This window comes from Triticum aestivum, chromosome 5A (genome assembly GCF_018294505.1).
Source record: "Triticum aestivum cultivar Chinese Spring chromosome 5A, IWGSC CS RefSeq v2.1, whole genome shotgun sequence".
In the NCBI taxonomy this organism is placed as follows: domain Eukaryota; kingdom Viridiplantae; phylum Streptophyta; class Magnoliopsida; order Poales; family Poaceae; genus Triticum; species Triticum aestivum.
Window position 1 is genome coordinate 126,347,487 of NC_057806.1, and position 13,371 is coordinate 126,360,857.

The following is a 13,371-nucleotide window of genomic DNA, read 5'->3' on the forward strand; positions in this document are numbered from 1 at the left end:
CAAGAACAGGACTCTTGCTGAGATGGCTCGCACTATGCTTGATGAATACAAAACACCTCATCATTTCTGGATTGAGGCAATTGATACTGCGTGCCACATCATCAACAGAGTATATCTTCACAAATTCTTCAAAAAGACTGCCTATGAACTCCTCACTGATAAGAAACCCAATGTAAGTTATTTCAAAGTCTTCGGTGCTAAATGTTGGATTAGAGATCCTCAGCACAACTCAAAATTTGCACCGAAAGCACATGAAGGTTTTATGCTTGGTTAGGAAAGGACTCGCACACCTACAGAGTCTTCAACAACGTTCTTCACAAAGTTGTTGAAACTGTAGATGTGCGGTTCGATGAAACTAATGGCTCGCAAAGAGAGCACCTACCTACTGTGATAGATGAACCTGCACCTAAGGAAACTATCAAGTTCAAGGCTACTGAGGATGTCATTCCTACTGAAGAATCTGCTGAAGAATTCATTCCAGAACATGAAGAACGTCGAGCTAATGCACCTGAAGAAAATGCTGAAGAAAATGGTGCTGAAGAAAACGCTGATCAAACTCGTCAACGACAACCAGCTCATCCTCGCATTGCAAAAGAAGTGCAAGTTGAAAAGATCATCAATGACATCAAAGCGCCAGGTCCTCTCACACGCTCAAAAGCTTCACATTTGTCTAACTTTTGTGGGCAGTATGCTTTTGTCTCTATTACAGAGCCCACTAAGGTAGATGAAGCATTTCTGGAGCCTGAGTGGATTCAGGCCATGCAAGAAGAATTACATCAGTTCGAGCTCAACAATGTCTGGGAACTGGTCAAATGCCCAAATCCTCGCAAGCACAATATCATCAGCACAAAGTGGATCTACCGCAACAAGCAAGATGAAAATGGCCTTGTGGTGAGGAATAAGGCATGGCTTGTAGCTCAAGGCTACACACAGGTTGAAGGAATTGATTTCAATGAAACTTTTGCACCTATTGCTAGACTTGAGGCTATTCGCATATTACTTGCTTATGCTAACCATCATGATATCACTTTATATCAAATAAATGTGAAAAGTGCATTCCTCAATGGCAAGCTTGAGGAAGAAGTATATGTTGCTCAACCCCCAGGTTTTGAAGATCCAAAGAATCCTGACAAAGTCTTCAGACTCAACAAGGCCCTCTATGGCCTCAAGCAGGCCCCACGGGCTTGGTATGATACCTTGAAGAACTCCTCATGAAGAAAGGCTTCAAACCCGGTTCACTCGACCCTACTCTTTTCACTAAATCTTATGATGGTGAATTGTTTGTGTGCCAAATATATGTTGATGATATTATCTTTGGCTGTACTGACCAACGTTATAGTGATGAATTTGCCTATATGATGAGTGAAGAATATCAAATGTCTAGGATGGGAGAGTTGAAATTCTTCTTAGGTCTTCAAATTCGTCAACAACACAATGGCATATTCATATCTCAGGAGAAATATCTCAAGGATGTACTGAGGAAATTCGGCATGCAAGATTGCAAAGGCGTCAAAATTCCTATGCCCACAAATGGCCATCTGTGCACTGATGAAAATGGTATTGACTTCGATCATAAGGTATACCGCTCCATGATAGGTTCTTTATTATACTTATGTGCATGTAGGCCAGATATAATGCTTAGTGTTTGCATGTGTGCCCGATTTCAAGCTACACTAAAGGAATCACACCGTAAGGCTGTGAAGCATATTCTTTGATATCTAGCTCACACACCAACACTTGGATTATGGTACCTGAGGGAGTCCTGGATTAGGGGGTGTCCGGATGGCCAGACTATACCTTCAACCGGACTCCTGGACTATGAAGATACAAGATTGAAGACTTCGTCCCGTGTCCGGAAGGGACTTTCCTTGGCGTGGAAGGTAAGCTTGGCGATACAGATATGTAGATCTCCTACCATTGTAACCAACTCTATGTAACCCTAACCCTATCCGGTGTCTATATAAATCGGAGGGTTTTAGTCCATAGGACAACATATTCATACACAACAATCATACCATAGGCTAGCTTCTAGGGTTTAGCCTCTCCGATCTCGTGGTAGATCTACTCTTGTACTACCAATATCATCAATATTAATCAAGGAGGACGTAGGGTTTTACCTCCATCGAGAGGGCCCGAACCTGGGTAAAACTTCGTGTCCCTTGCCTCCTATTACCATCCGGCCTAGACGCACAGTTTGGGACCCCCTACCCGAGATCCGCCGGTTTTGACACCGACATTGGTGCTTTCATTGAGAGTTCCTCTGTGTCATCGCCGTCAGGCCCGATGGCTCCAACGATCATCAATAGCGATGCAGTCCAGGGTGAGACCTTCCTCCCCGGACAGATCTTCGTCTTCGGTGGCTTCGCACTGCGAGCCAATTCACTTGGCGATCTAGAGCAGATCGAAAGCTACGCCCCTGGCCGTCAGGTCAGATTTGGAAGCTTAAACTACACGGCTGACATCCGCGGGGACTTGATCTTCGACGGATTCGAGCCACTGCCGAGCGCGCCACACTGTCAAGACGAGCATGATCTAGCTCTGCCGCCGAACAGTGCCCTGGAGGCCGCACCCGCATCGGCTTCGACCCTTAATTCGGAGCCAACTGCACCGATCAAGGATGGGTGGTTGGACGCCGCCTCGGGGGCTGCGATCCCAACGGCGATCGAGCCGAACACCAGCCCCGCATTCTGCGAGACTCGTGACTCCAAGGAGCCGGACTCCTCTCCGAACTCCGAACCCTCCGCTCCCCTGCCGATCGGATCCAATTGGGCGCCAATCATGGAGTTTACTGCCGCGGACATCTTTCAGCACTCGCCCTTCGGCGATATTATGAAATCACTAAAGTCTCTCTCTTTATCAGGAGAGCCCTGGCCGGACTGCGGTCAGCAAGGATGGGATACGGATGATGAAGAAATTCAAAGCCCGCCCACCACCCACTTTGTAGCCACTATCGACGATTTAACCGACATGCTCGACTTCGACTCCGAAGACATCGACGGTATGGACGCCGATGAAGGAGATGATGAAGAACCAGCGCCTATTGGGCCCTGAAACGCCACCTCGTCACATGACGTATACATGGTGGACGCACCAAAAGATGACGACGAGGAGCGGAAGGACGCACCGAAGGCTTGTTCCCTTGAAAAGCAGTCAAAGCGGCGACGCAAGCGCCGCCCCAAATCCCGCCTCGACAGAAATAGCGATCACACAGACCCAGCGCTGGAGCAGAGTGAACCGCTGCCGGACAACGGCAATCCGGATAATCAAACCGAACAAACAAATCCTATCAAGGATAATGGTCTGAACGACGTAACGCCGGACAAGCACCCGGAGCAGCAGACTGCCTGTAAAAGGCTTGTTGTCACTGCCAGGAGTCTGAAGAAGCAGAAGCAAAGGCTCAAGGCTGCGCAAGACACACTCCACTTCAGATGGAGCAAAATACTCAACACAGCAGCGAAGTACGGTGACAATCGCCCCTCCAAGAGCTACCCAAAGCGGAAGCTGCTACCCGAATTCGATGAGGAGGCCTCAGACACCCCACAACCAAACATCAAGGCAGCCACCAGGTCAAATAGACGACCCCTCTACCAACACAGAGTGGCATACAACGCCGCTCACAATACAATACGCGACCCATGCGAGGGCTCACACCCAAAGGACGGCGCAACAAGATCCATCTATGGACCACGCAAGTGTGCCCCAGCATACAATGCAACACAACAAACATCCGAACAACACGGTACACCCAGCTACAGAGGTGCCGCACACCCCCTATGTTTCACCGACAAGGTGCTGGACCATGAATTTCCAGAGGGATTCAAGCCCGTAAACATAGAGGCATACGACGGAACAACAAACCCTGGGGTTTGGATTGAGGACTACATCCTTCACATCCATATGGCTCGAGGAGATGATCTCCACGCCATCAAGTACTTACCCCTCAAGCTCAAAGGGCCAGCTCGTCACTGGCTCAAAGGCCTCCCCGAAAGCTCCATTGGAAGTTGGGAAGAGCTCGAAGACGCCTTTCGGTCAAATTTTCAAGGGACTTAGGTCCGACCTCCGGATGCGAACGATTTGAGTCATATAACTCAACAGCCCGGAGAGTCAGAGTCAGCCCGAAAGCTTTGGAACAGGTTTCTTACTAAAAAGAACCAGATTGTCGACTGTCCGGACGCCGAAGCCTTGGCAGCTTTCAAGCATAGCGTCCGTGACGAATGGCTCGCCAGACACCTCGGCCAAAATAAGCCGAGAACGATGGCCGCATTAACAAACCTCATGACCCGCTTTTGCGCGGGTGAGGACAGCTGGCTAGCCAGATGCAGCACCAGCGACCCCAGTACATCTGAAGATAGAGATTGAAACGGGAAATCACGGTGCAACAGCAATAACAAACGCCGGATTAAAGAAGACATCACGAAGGGCATGGCAGTAAATGCCGGATTCAAAAGCTCTCGGCCAAGTCAAAAGCCGCCCCCTAAAGGCACCAGGGATTAACTGTCCAGCCTCAACAAAATTCTGGACCAAGTATGCCAGATCCATAGTACCCCTGGTAAACCCGCTAATCATACCCACAGAGAATGTTGGGTCTTCAAGCAGTCCGGCAAGCTCAACACCGTACACAAGGGGGAGGATACACCAAGTGAAGACGAGGACGAGCCCCCCAAGCAAGACACAGGGGAACAAAAGAAATTTCCACCAGAAGTCAAAATAGTAAACGTGTTACACGTGATCAAGGGAAAAAACAACGCGGCACTCCCAGGAAAATATACCCAAGTGCCTGTCACCGCGAAGTCCTGCCACTGGTCGTCTCAACCGATCACTTTCGACCATCGCGATTATTCAGCAAGTATCCAACACGCAGGATGGGCTGCCCTGGTATTAGGCCCAGTAATTGGCGGATATCACTTCACACGAGTCTTGATGGACGTCGACAGTAGCCTAAACCTAATATATCAGGATACAATCCCCGGGATGGGGTTAGACCCAACACAAATTCGCCATAGCAATACTACCTTTAAAGGAGTAACGCCAGGCCCAGGGGCTCGTTGTACGGGCTCCCTCTTACTACAAGTTATATTCGGCTCCCCCGATAACTTCCGTCGCGAGCATTTAACTTTCCACATCGCTCCATTTCAAAGTGACTATCAAGCACTGCTCGGACGCGAAGCTTTCGCTCACTTTAATGCAATACCACACTACGCCTCCCTCACACTCAAGATGCCCGGTCCACGTGGCATAATTACAGTGCACAGAAATATCAAGCGATCTCTGCGCGCCCGGACCAGTGAAAGCATCCAAATAGGTCGTCAAGACCTCAGACACAACTAATCAAGGCCGGCGCTGCTATTTATACCGAATAAGTGGTCACACCCCTATTTTTCAATACAAGGGGCTCAACGCGCGCACACAAGTGGCAATTTCTTATCATCTTCAATTATACATGGTTTCTTTAAAAACTATCTTTTTGCACGATAACTTTTTCACTTAATTTCCTCTCTTTTATAGACGATCATCATGCTACACCCGTCCAGGATACGGCACAACGGAGACACAGGCGCAGACGTGCAGCAGGGACCCGCTCCAAGGATTCTTTTTAGATTAAGACCCTGCGTAAACCTTTTTTACTATCTCTTGTTGATACATATCCCCTGTTGAGAAGGATGCTGACGTCTTGGCATGTGGCCACGCCAGAACAATGCACGTACCTGGACACAAGGGGCTTCTTACAAAGGCCATTATTTAGGCTCGGTTTATACCACAAAGACCGAATACCTTAGGGAGTGTTCGGCGTCGCGAGTTTGGCCATATATGCATCAGCTCCGAATCATGGTCTTTGGTCAAATGTTGGGTTTGCCCGGCTCCTGTGTTTTGGTGCCTTATGTTCCGCTTTACCGGCTAAGGTAGCACTAGGAGAACTACTGCGATTGTGCCCTGGTTCATCCGGACGAGCACCTCAGTAGAGAAAGCCGAAAACTGACTGTCATGATATAGCGTGAGACTGGTCAACCACTCGATGACCTATGGGAATGTTATAATTCCTCCGCCTTAACGAAGGGCCGTTTTCCGGCTAGGCATGTACGCACCCCGGGATCAGGAGAGTGCGGAGCCACCAGGGGCTATCTAGTAGCCCCACTGTCAAACTCCTATGGCTAAGTGAAAGTGTTAAAGCATTATAGTCCGGTTGCCTCGCTCGCTCCGCTATCACCTCCTTAATAGGACCAAGACGTTGGGTTAAGTGCGAACGTGTGTTTTTGCGAGCACCTCCGCATTATATGCGTGGGGGTTGAAGCTGACGACTGCAATCTTTCAGGTTATACACATGTATACATAAACGGACGCCCAGGAGGCATCATATTACTTTCAGGCAAAAGTATAAAAATAGCCTTATAAAAATTTATAAAAGCATCTCGCTTACAGTGAGATTACATATCACTCAAACATAATATTTTTTGAGCACTGGGTCTCTATCAAACGGGCACCCTCAAGAACTTCTTCAAAGTAGTGCTCAGCAGCCCTTCGACCTATGGCCGAATCCCGCGCTGCAACATTGGTAGCATCCATCTCCGCCCAGTATGCCTTAACACGGGCAAAGGCCATCCGTGCGCCCTCTATGCATGCTGACATCTTCATCGCATCAATGCGCGGCACCACGTCAAGGAACTGCTGCACCAAGCTGAAATAGCTGTTTGGTTTTGACCCTTCCGGCCATAGCTGACCCACAATAGACCTCATGGAGAGTCCGGACAACCTATTTAGTTCGGCCCATTCGGCTAATTGGTCAGTCAATGAAAGCGGACGCTCGGGAGAATGGAATTTTCTCCAAAATAGCTAGTCTACTTCATGGTCCGTCTGACCCTGGAAGTACTTGGCCGCATCGGCAGCGCTCGCCGCCAAATCCATATACACATCCTCCGAACTCCACAGCCGATCCAGAGGGGCATACCGTGGATCTCCGAACTTCCTCCGCAACATAAAGTATTTCCCAGCTACAATATCCCCGGCTTCCCGCAGCTCCTCCTTCCTTGCCCTCATAGCAGAGCAAAGGTCTTTTCTCATCGTAGCAGCCTTCTCAAGGTCCGATGCCTTCGCCTGGTTTTCCTTTTCAAGAACCCGGCAACGGTCAACGGCGGCTTTTAATTCTATGGCCATCTTGGCCATCTTGTCTCGGCTCTCGCCATGTGCGGCCTTCTCGGCTTGCAAATCTTCGGCCGCCTTCAAAGCAGCCGCATTACCCAACCTCGCTTGTTCCTTGGCTCGAGCAAGTTCTGCCCGCAAGGCTTCAACAGTGGCAGCTCCATCTGCAGTCACAAAATATTAAAGATACTGGCATCATGCTGCTCTTCCTATGTGGTGTTTACCAGATAATGACACTTACCATGTGCCTCGTCAAGCCTTTTGTTAACAAGCTCGATGTCGGCGTCTACCGCATCCAACTGCCGTTCTAAATGGGCAAACTCGCTAGTCCGGCTAGCCACCGGAGCTTCCATCACCTGCACATAGAGGCAGTATGGTTATTACCCGAGAATATGATCCTCTGTTCGTCATCGTTTCCGACGACAACCAGAGTCTCAGGGGCTATTGTCTACACAGGGCACACCTAGCATGTGCAGGACTATCATACATTCTTTTACGTACCTCAAAGCCTGTCAGTAGACTCATAAAAGCTTCATGCAATCCGCTTTCGGTGGACGATATTCTCTCCATCACCATATTCATCAGCACACGGTGTTCATCTGAGATGGCCGCTCGCCCCACCAACTCCCTCAAAACATCCGATCACACACTAGACGGTGCCAGACTCTTTTGTCTACTCTCTTCGGGAGCCGGACACTGGGAGCTTCGGGGGTCAATGGGATTATCTTCTGGCCTCACCGGACTCGGAGAGGCCCTCCGTGATGACACTTCAGGGTCCCCCGCTTCCGGAGCGGAGCAGTCCGGAGGAGGCATTTCGCTCTCCATCATCTCTGGAAGAAGATCCCCCGAGGACGAGCTCATTTGAGAGGGGCTAAGGCCCGAACTGCAAAAATATATGCGGTGGTTATCTTCTCAGAAGAAAAAGATGGCATATCTATACTATTAAAGTATTTCGGGTCACTTATGACTCGCGGGCGAATTGATCCCCCCGCGGACTTTGTGCGGCAACGGCGTCCCCCAAGGTAGGACCCTCTGTAGGAGACTTCTTCTCCCGTTTGGAAGCTTCGGCTTCCGAATCCCCGGGCGCAGTCCTTTTCCTCTTCTGGCCGTCTTTCTTCATGGAGACGCTCGCTCCTTCGGCTAAAATGGGCAGCATGGGGGGCCATTTTCCCTTCATTATCCTCCACAGTATCTTCCTTCAAGGGCTCCGGGCAAGGTGCGGTCTGGAGCATCTTTTCCAATACCGGATTTTCCAAACCCTCAGGGAGGGGGGCCGAACACCGAATCAACTTCTCCTTTGTTAGCCAGTCCTGGTCAAAAAGCGAACTCTCAGAAATAATTTCATAACAAAGGAGAGATAGTATGTTCGGCCGGAAGATGCCTTACCTGTTCGACGGCGCGGTTACTACTCAGGCCCACGTCTTTGGTGATTTTAGCGACCAGGCCTCAAACAGTCTGATCTTTGTGCTCCGGTGTCACCCCTGGATCAGTAATGCTGACACCACATAGTACTCGGAGGATTTATAGCAGAGTAGCCATCACACACTTATTACATCGAGTGTCTCAAAAGAGAACTTGTTACAATAAATATGGCTTAAGGCCATCTAATAATGATAATAGCGGAAGGCTTGGAAGATAAGTGAGTCCATCAACTCCAACGGCATCACTGAGTATAGAACCACGACCTAAAAACTCCTTAATCGTCGTCTGAAAAGTCTGCAACATTAACGTTGCAGCCCGAAACGGGTCAGCACATGGAATATGCTGGCAAGGTAACACATAGAGAGTAATGGAATGAAACAGCTATACTATATGCACATTTGGCTGGTGGAAAGCTCTATGGTTACAGTTTTGCGTAAAGCCAAATTTTCCCTACTACAAAGCAATAAAATTTAATTACTATCATGGTGGTTGTTAAACATTGAGAATGGTTGACAGCATTCTCTATCCCAATTAAGCATCATCATTAAACATAACCCAACAAAATTAATTTAGAGTAACATGTTGAGATTCACATGAAAATCCAAGTACTAGATACTCAAGATGTCCATAACCGGGGACACGGCTAACCATGATTAGTTTATTACACTCTGCAGAGATTTGCGCACTTTTCCCCACAAGACTCGATCGCCTCCGTTTGGTTTCTCGCACTTCATGGTGTTTGAGAAGACGGATGACTGAGACATAGTCTTTGAGAAGCGCTAGCACCTTACGATCGGGTAGACCGTACCACCTACATCCCCTACATCTGCTAGTCTACCATTGTAAGAGTTCGCACGACTTAGTCAACTATGCTAGAGCCCATAATAGCTGTGGCTGCACACGGAAGTTTCTAGTATGAATAATCTCATGATCCCTTTGAGCCTGGGTGGCGGTCCAAAAGAAAACAGGCAAGTCCTGGAATACCCAGGTGCCTCAATCCACCCAGATGTGTGTTTAAGTTGCCACCTTAGATAAACCATTAGTTAACAATCTCACATCTGTCATGGATTTCACTCACCCAATCCACGTCTACTAGCATAGCATGGCATAATAAGCAGACGTAGAAGTAACTCCCAAAGGTTTGATAATAATAGGTAATAGGTACTACCTCATCTACTTCCCATCCCACAATTTATTTAGATCCTAATCATGCAATGTGTGAGGATTGATCTAATGCAATAAAACTGGGTAGTAGAAAAAGTATTATCAAAGTGTTACTTGCCTTACTGATGATCTGCGAAACCTAACGATTCGAAGTAACAGGCGGCGCACTCCGGGTATTCTATCGCAGACAAACAAACAAGCATACAATAAGTACTCATCTAATGCATAGGTAAAACTCAAATAAGAGATCTAACCAGAAGGTTCAACTTAAGAACTTCGGTTGGCAAAAAGAATCAAATCGAACGAAGCAAAGAAAGTCAAACTGCGAAAGAAAACAACTTCGTTCTAGTAATCTGGATCTAGGGCAAATTCTACAATAGCAAAACCTTGTTTAAGTTAGTTATTTGGATAGAGGGTTTCGATACAAATCCCTAGGCGCTTGAATCGCCTGATTCCGATAAACGAGCGAAAAGTTAAACTAAAACGAAAATCGGATCAGGAATTGCGATCAGAAAAATCGTGGATTTAATCTGAGAAAAAGAAAAACGACGAACGCCGAATTTTTTTTCTCTTTTTTTATGCACGGAAAATGAGGCGCGACGAACCTCGGGCGGCGGGATCGTCGGCGGCGGCGGCGCCAGCTCTGGCGGCGCGCGCTGATCGAGGCGGGGCTGATGGGCTGGGGCGGCTCGGGGCGGCGCTATTTAAAGGCTGCCCCGGGCGGTGTCCCGCTCGTGTACGGCCCGAAGTCGGTTTGTTTTTTTAATTATTCCGCTCGTACGAGAAATAAAAAGAAATACTAAACGGACTCCAAAAATTCCGAAATAAATTTTCACGGGCTTCTAAAATCAAGCTGCACAAGGTGAACATTTATTTGGGCCCTAAATGCAATTTTGAAAAACACACATTTTTCCTAAATTCAAATAAAACACCGAAAAACTCCGAAATAAAATATTATTTGATTTTTTATTAAATCCTCAATATTTCTTTATTTTGGGAAAGTCATTTTATTCCCTCTCTCACATTTTTGTAATAGAAATAATTGATGATAAAATAAAAAAATCAAATGATCCTATTCTCAAAATTTGAGAAAACTCAAATATGAAAATAACAAAATCCCCAACTCTCTCCGTGGGTCATTGAGTTGCGTAGAATTTCTAGGATCAACCAAAAAGCAAAATAAAATATGATATGCATGATGATCTAATGTATAACATTCCAAATTGAAAATTTGGGATGTTACAAACCTACCCCCCTTAAGATGAATCTCGCCCTCGAGATTGAGGTTGGCTAGAAAATAGGTGAGGGTGGTCTTTGAGCAAATCTTCCTCTCGCTCCCAGGTGGCTTCATCCTCCGTGTGGTGGCTCCACTGAACTTTGCAAAACTTGATAACCTTGCTGCGAGTAACTCGGCTGGCAAACTCGAGAATCTTAACTGGTTTCTCCTCGTATGTCAAATAGTTATCCAACTGAATAGTTTCCAAAGGCACTGTGTCTCTCAATGGTATGTCAGCCATCTCCGCGTGACATTTCTTTAACTGAGAAACGTGGAACATATCATGTACTCCTGACAATCCTTCGGGCAATTCCAACTTGTAGGCCACTTCTCCCGTACGCTCCAAAACTCGATATGGTCCTACAAATCATGGTGCTAACTTCCCTTTAACTCCAAAATGCTTTGTTCCTCGAAGTGGAGATACTCGAAGATAAGCTCTATCCCCAACTTCGTAAACTGTCTCCTTGCGTTTAGAATATGCATAACTTTTCTGTCTCGACTGGGCTACCTTGATCCTATCGCGAATCAGCTTCACCTTCTGTTCAGACTCCTTAATCAAGTCAGGTCCAAACAACTGGCGGTCTCCAACTTTGTCCCATGACAACGGTGTCCTGCACCTCCTTCCGTACAAGGCTTTGAAAGGGGCCATCTTTAAACTGGTTTGGTAACTGTTGTTGTAAGAGAACTCTGCATATGGCAAATTATCGTCCCAACTAGATCCGTAATCTAGCGCACAAGCTCTCAGCATATCCTCCAAAATCTGATTGACTCTCTCGGTCTGTCCATCTGTCTGTGGTTGAAAAGCTGTACTGAATTCTAGCCTGGTTCCCAAAGTTTCATCCAACTGCTTCCGGAACTTTGAGGTAAACTGGGTTCCTCTATCTGATATGATACTCCTTGGAACTCCATGCAAACATATGATCCTAGTCATGTATATCTTTGCCAACTTAGCACTGGTGTAAGTGGTCTTTACTGGGATGAAATGACCTACTTTTGTCAATCGATCAACTACAACCCAAATCGAGTCATAGCCTGAACGAGTCCTGGGCAATCCCGTGATAAAATCCATGCCTAGCTTATCCCACTTCCATTCGGGTATCGGCAATGGTTGTAACAATCCCGCTGGCTTCTGATGCTCTGCCTTTACTCTCTGACATACATCACAAACTGCTACACACTCCGCAATATCCTTCTTCATTCCGGTCCACCAGAAAATATCCTTCAAGTCCAGATACATCTTCGTATTTCCTAGGTGAATTGAATACGGTGAGTCGTGTGCCTCTTGCAAAATCAACTTCCCGATCTCCGGGTCATTGGGCACATAAACGCGGTCTTCAAACCATAAGGTGTCGTGCTCATCCTCACGAAATCCTTTAGCTTTTCCTTTGCTCAGTTTCTCCTTTATAGCGACAATCTCTTTGTCCGCTTTCTGAGCTTCTCTGATTCTATCCATCAAAGTTGACTGAATCTCCAATGCTGCTACATAGCCTCTCGGAACTATTTCCAAACATAGTTCACGAAGATTTTCTGCTAACTTCTTGGGTATTTCTCCTGTCATTAATGTATTGACATGGCTCTTACAGCTTAATGCGTCAGCTACTACATTAGCCTTTCCAGGATGATAATGCAATTTCATATCATAATCCTTGATGAGCTCCAACCATCTCCTTTGTCTGAGATTCAACTCCTTCAGTGTGAAAATGTACTTCAAACTCTTATGATCCGTGTACACCTCACAATGATTTCCAATGAGGAAATGTCTCCATGTTTTCAAGGCATGTACTATGGCTGCTAACTCCAAATCATGCGTGGCATAATTCAACTCATGAGGCTTCAGTTGTCTTGAGGCATATGAAACAACTCTCCCTTCCTGCATAAGCACTGCTCCAAGTCCTCGACGTGAAGCATCACAATACACCTCATAATCCTTGGTATGGTCTGGCAAAATCAACACTGGTGAGGTAACCAAACGTTTCTTCAATTCCTGGAAACTAGCCTCACATTCCTCTGTCCATGTGAACTTGGTATCTTTCTTCAACAACTCAGTCATAGGCTTCGCAATCTTTGAGAAATTCTCAATAAATCTCCGGTAGTATCCTGCGAGTCCAAGAAAACTCCGGATCTCTCCAACTGTTGTTGGGGCTTCCCACTTGGTCACAGTTTTAACTTTAGCGGGATCTACTGCTATACCTTCTCCTGATATAACGTGTCCGAGGAATCCTACTTCCTTCAACCAAAACTCACATTTGCTGAATTTGGCATATAATTGATGTTCTCTGAGCTTTCCAAGTACCAAACGCAAATGCTCCTTATGTTCCTCTTCATTCTTCGAATAAACCAGGATATCATCAATGAACACTACGACGAACTTATCC